Here is a 6,373-nt window from a genome sequence, read left to right as displayed (position 1 = left end):
CACCTAAGACTTCTTCTCCAAAGCTTCTCTTACTGAAGGGGGGGAAAAGATTGAGCAAGAGTGAGTACAACCACAGTACTCAGCAAGTCACACCAGCAGATGCATGATTAATGCAAGGGGGTACAAGGGGATAATAATAGGGGTTAAGTTTTGCAGTAAACCGCATTTAAAAGTCACCTAGTTACCCAAAGCCATTTTATAAACACGATTCTAGAGCTATACAATATTATTAAACAAGGTCGTGAACCCACACGAACCTGCCTTAACCCAAGGCCTACGATGATTCAGACCGAACTGGCAACCCGACCCTGGGTCCCAGCTCGTCCCAAGCCAACCCAGGCCAACCATTCCACATTTTAGTTGTTAAGCAGGTTTTAAGAATTAAAACACTAACTTGGGTACATTGCTCGGCTTGCCCATAACCGAGAGCGTGGCTATTCGAATAGATTATACTCTGATCAGAGGTGTACATCTTTACCCACAAGACACATCTTCCTCACGTGTAACCACGTGCCACATACCACCACGGTATATGGACGGAAGACGTGACATAGTTTCCAACCCATCCTAGCCATAGACAAGAGTACCGACCCAACCCCACCTACGGCCGGAACCCCCGGGACAGGCAGGCAGGATTGAGCCCCCTAGCAGCAGGACGCCAGCCCTGTGCCATGACATCTCGACTACCGGGCCGCAGCTCGTGTAGCCTTCATTTGCCCTGGAGAATGTCCATCGACCCCCGACTTCATCCATCTCCAATCCGTGTACTTTTGTTTATAACCAGACTGAGCCACAAACTAAGCCTTACCCACTAGACATGTGGAAGTACGGTAGTGCTTTGCAACAGAGGCCCGAGCTTAATCCTTATAGTGGCCGGGGTGCTACTTCCCACAACTGGCATGCACCCAAACCCCACCGGAAAACAGATTTTAGGGGCTTTGAAAGAGGAAGAGAGGGGTATGTCCAATTCCACCATAATCCAACAATTCCATAGTGTCCAAATGATATGAGAATTCCCAAAGTCTAAAGTTATAAAAACCACCTAATGTTGCCTAATTAACCAGCGAAGCATCTACCTAAGTTCATACTAGTGGAACCATAAATAGAGTACCCACTAGTTGGGGTTTTGTTTATTCTAGGGTGAACAAGGTAATAATAACAATAGCAATAATAATAAGGTCATAACAAAGGTAAATAGGCATGGCTAAATAAAACAGTGATAACGCGGGAATTTAAATAAAGCGATAATGCATTAATTTAAATCAAAATAATTTTATAAACTGGGATTCAATATGCTCAAGGATGATGTGACTTGCCTTGCTCAGAGAGAACGGACTTCCGAACCTTCGGCGACGACCACGAACCACGCTTCGGGAACCTCCGGAACGACAGAAGCTACGCGAAGCACACAAGCAAAGCTACAAGCCTATAAAGAAGCAATAACAATACATAAAAAGAAAGCACAGGGTTCTTTAGGTTATATCAAACATTAAGAGACTTGAACGGTCGATTCGGAGCTCGTATGACCAAGATATGATCATCCGAAGTTTAGTGCTGTTATATGGAGATTTGCGGATTATTATAATTAAGCTTTGCAAATATAAAACATGTGGAAGCGCTAGCCTGGAAAAGACAGGAAGGCTGCGCCGTTGACATGCGGACCCCACATGTCAACCTAAAGGACCGCGGTAGACCGGGTACACAGAGACGGTCCACGGGTCGACGGAAGCGGACCCCGTGTGTCAACCGAGGCGAGTGGCCGACAAACAGACTCCACTAGACACCACACGGGTTGCACACGTGGAAACCACGCGGCTACCGAGCGGGCACACTAACACGGACACTACACGGTCACCACCCGCACACGTGAACGACTACCGACACCGGTACACGGGTACCGGGGTCGACGACCGCACAACGGGTACGGGCGACACCGAAAAGACGAGGACGGGGCAGCGAGGGAGAGGGATCCTTACCACCACGCGACGAGGCGTGGGAACGACAACGACGAACGGGCGCGGCGGAGGCGGCCGGGAACTACGGAGACGAACGGCGAGGGGACGACTTCGGCGGCGATCCTTGGACGAAGGCGAGACGCGGCCGGCACGAGGCTTGACGACGCGGAGCCGAGGACGAAGACGACGACGGGGGCTGCAGCGACACACTTGACGGACGCGGACGACGGACAAGAACGGCTTGACGGAGGGACGAACGCCACAACGAGCGAAACCGGGAACGACGAGAGGACGACGACGACGACGACCGGAGCCGGCGAGGAGGCGACGAGGGCAGCCGGCAGCGGCTGCACGGAGACGAGGACGGCGTGGAACACGCCGCAGCGATGTTGGAGAAGGTGGTGGTGCAGCGGGGCGACGAGCCGACGAGGAGGAATGGGTGGCCGAAAGGACGCCGGCGACGAAGAGGATGGAGAGGCCGGCGCGGCGACGGCGTTCCGGCGAAACCGAGGAGCAGCCGGGGTGGAGGGCGGCGTCGCGGAGCCGAGGGAGGTGGTGGCGACGTCGGCCGGCGCACGGGAAACGCGACAGTGGCGGCCGGAGGTGGAACAGTGGCGGCAACGCCACTGTTTTGCCGGCGAGGACGCGTCTCCGGTGCTTTCCCCGCGAAACGGAGGGCTGACCGAGGGTGAGGAGGTGGCTGCGAGGCCGAGGGAGAAGACGGCGCGGCCGGACGGTGCTCCGGCGAGGAGGGAGAGGCGGCTGGAGGCGGCCGGCGCGGAGGAAAGAGAAGGGCGACGGCGGGAACGCGCCTCCGGCGGTCACCGCGCGAAACGGAGGGCAGGCCGGGGTGGAGGAGGTGGCGGCGACGCTGGAGGAGGCGACGGCGCGGCCGGCCGGCGCACGGTCGAGGCGGCACAGGCGGCTGGAGGCGGCCGGCGGCGTGGGAGAGAGAGGAGGGCGGCGGGGAGATGGCTAGGGACCACGGGGAGGCTCGGGAGGGGGCTAAAACGAGAGAACGGGGGATGAGGATCCCATTTTATATGAGAGAAGAGGGAGCCGGCCACGGGGGAGGTCGGAACGGCGGCGGGAATGGCGGCCGACGGCCATGGAAAGCGGCCGGACTTGGCGCGTCCGTTCCCGGGGATTGAAGGCACGAATCAAGGGGGAATTTGGGGGCATTTGAAGAGGATTCAATGGGGATTAAAACCCCCCAATTAATTTTGGAATTGGCCAATTGAATCAAGCGGATTTGGAGGAGGGAGCGAGCTAGGTTTCCGGGAGAGAGAGAGAGGTGGCCGGGCGGCTGGAGGAGGGAGACGACGCGCCTGACGCGTGGGCCCCACGCGGTCGGGCGCGCGGTCAGCGCGCGGCAACGGCGCGCACGCGCGCGCACGTGCGCGGCACGGGTGGGAGGGCGCCGCTCGGGTTGGGCCGGGCGGCCGGCCCAGGAGGAGAGGAGGGGGAGGCGGCTTGGGCCGGGCAGGCCGGGAGGGGGGGGAGAGACAGCCCGGGAGAGAGAGGGAGGAGGGAGCTGGGCCGAGGGGAAGGGAAGGCCCAAGAGAGAAGGAGAGGGAGAGGAATAGAGGGAGGGGAGAGGGACTTCGGCCGCGGGCCGAGAGAGAGAGAGAGGACTTTGGGCCAAACTTGGCCCAAAGGGAAAGAGAGGGTTATTTTTAGATTTTCTTTTTAATAAACTTTGATAATTGTTTTTGTTGCTTAATAATTATTTCCGGTGCTCTGAAAATTCAAGTAAAATTTGAGGGCTCCTTTTAGACCAAGGAGAATTTAACAAAAATTCTCCGGGCCACATTCGGATTTTTCTTGTACGTATTTTAGTGTTTGCCAATTTCTTTTCGAATTTTAATTAATTCTATTATTCCTTTTAGAGAATGATTTTTATTTTCGGGATGAATTTATCTGGACGTGACAATAAGCCTCAACATTACGTCCTAATTGGCTACCCAAAGAAATTCGAGTAGTACGTTGAAAAGTAGGACCTGCATTCTTTAACCCGAAGGGCTTTGTCATATTACAATAGGTTCCTATGGGGGTAATGAACGCAGTTTTTTCCTCATCCTCCCTAGCCATGCGAATCTGATGGTAACCAGAGTATGCATCTAGAAAACACAAAAGGTCACACCCCGCAGTGGAGTCGACAATCTGATCTATGCGAGACAGGGGGTAAGGATCCTTAGGACATGCCTTGTTAAGGTCGGTGTGGTCGATGCACATCCGAAGCTTGCCGTTCGCCTTGGGAACGACCACCGGGTTCGCCAGCCACTCCGGATGGATGACCTCACGGATGAATCCGGCCTCCAGAAGTCGCGCCACCTCCTCGCGGATGAAGGCCTGACGTTCCGGGGCCTGCCGCCGCACTTTCTGCCGGACCGGCCTTGCGCCCGGCCGCACGGCGAGACGGTGCTCAATCACCTCCCTGGGGACCCCGGGCATATCCGCCGGTCTCCATGCGAAGACGTCAGCGTTTGCCCGCAGGAAGGAGACGAGCGCGTCTTCCTATTTGCCGTCCAGAAGACCACCGATCCGTGTGGTCTTGGACGGGCCGTCGCCCAGGGCAACCTCCTTGACCGGGACCTCGTCGCCTGTGATCATCCGCTGCCTCGGGGTGGCGGAGGCGGAGGCGCCAAGCCTCTCGTCGCCACCCTCGGGCTTGGACGCAGCGGCGAGGTGGTCCGCGCGCTGCTCCAGACAAGCGAGCGCGATTTTGAGGTCGCCATGGACAGAGATGGGGCCACCGGGGCCTGGCATCTTCATCTATAGGTAGGCGTAGTGGACCGCCGCCATGAACTTCACCAACGCGGGCCTCCCCAGGACCGCGTTGTAGGGCAGACTGAGGTCCGCCACATCGAAGTTCACCCGCTCCGTGCGGAAGTTGGCGGATCCACCGAAGGTGACCGGTAGGTCGATGTGACCTAACGGCCACGTGTGCCCCGGCGTCACACCGATAATTGGCTGGGACGGCCGGAGCACCATCCCCGGGGCCTTGATGGCGTCAAAGGCCGCAGGGGAAAGGATGTTGAGGGCCGCTCCCCCATCAATGAGGACACGCCCCAACTTCACGTTGCAAACGGTGGGAGAAACCACCATCGCAATCTGCCCTCCCCGGGCAACGCACGGTGGGTGGTCGGTCTGGTCGAAGGTGAGGGCAACCTCCGACCACCGCGCCCGACACGTCGCCTCATGAGTAGGGGCCGCGGCCAGAAGCTCTCGCTTCATGGCCTTGAAGCTCCGGCGAGAAACGTGAGCACACGCTCCCCCATCGACGGTGGCAATGGTGGCTCCAGGCTCTTGGAAACCTAGGTCATCATCGCCGTCATCGATGTCCTCGGCGGGGGCCTTCTGCTTGGCCTCACTTCGCCGATTACCGGAAGGAACCGCCGGGGATTTGCCCTCTCGGCGCTCCTGCCTCCTCTCCTCCTCCCACTTCCTCGTCCGCTCAGCCAAACTTTTGACTGCACGGCAGTCCGCGAGGTCGTGAAGGGAAGTGTTGTGGACGGTGCACCACTTGCCGGTTGGGCGCTCCCTGTTGGGAGCGCCGGCCTCGTTCTTTTTGTCTCCCGCAGGCCTCCCCTTTCGGGTGGCCCGCGAAGCGCCCTCGACGGCGAGGACATGACCCTCGTCGTCGGTATGGGCTGACCTCTTCTTCCTCCTCCTATCACGCCGCCCTATCCGAGCGGTGGATCCGGGGGCGGCCGAAGCTGCCACACCGGAACCGGAGGGGTTCCAGGTCCATGCCTCCTCCTTACGAGCCACTCGGTCCGCGAGCTGAAAAAGCTCCGCGGTAGTCTGGGGCTCTTTGGAGGCGATCTTTTCGAGCATGCGGTTGTGCCGCACACCCCCCCTGAACGCGTAAATCACCGCGTGTGTAGGGATGCATGGTATGGTGTTGCGGACTTGACAGAACCGCTGAATGTACGAGTGAAGTGACTCATCATCCCTTCGCTGTACTGCGTGCAAGTCCGCTTCCTCACCTGGGCGCGGATATGTGCCTTGGAAGTTCATGGTGAACTGTTGGCACAAATCCTCCCAAGAGTGGACAGACGCGGGTGGCAAGTTCATTAGCCAACCCCGCGCCTGTCCTTTCAGGGCCATGGGAAAGAAATTCGCCATGACCCTGTCGTCACCCCCGGCGGCCTCGATCCCGGTCGTGTAGACCTGGAGAAACTCGGCGGGGTTGACGCTCCCGTCATATTTTTCGGCGATGGTGGGCCGGAACCTTGGGGGCCAACGGACATTCCGAAGGCTCGCCACAAAGGCTCTACAGCCGACACCACCAACCGGGGGCACGGAGGACTAATCCCCGCGTCCGTGGTGAGGTGACACTCCGGACGAGGAGGCGCCCTCCGTTGCGTGGGGAGCACGTCGGCCATTACGCCGACGCTCGATACTGATGCGGG

This window comes from Oryza sativa, chromosome 2 (genome assembly GCF_034140825.1).
Source record: "Oryza sativa Japonica Group chromosome 2, ASM3414082v1".
Lineage (NCBI taxonomy): Eukaryota > Viridiplantae > Streptophyta > Magnoliopsida > Poales > Poaceae > Oryza > Oryza sativa.
The sequence above is the reverse complement of the archived record's forward strand: the minus strand, read 5'-3'. Positions refer to the sequence as shown.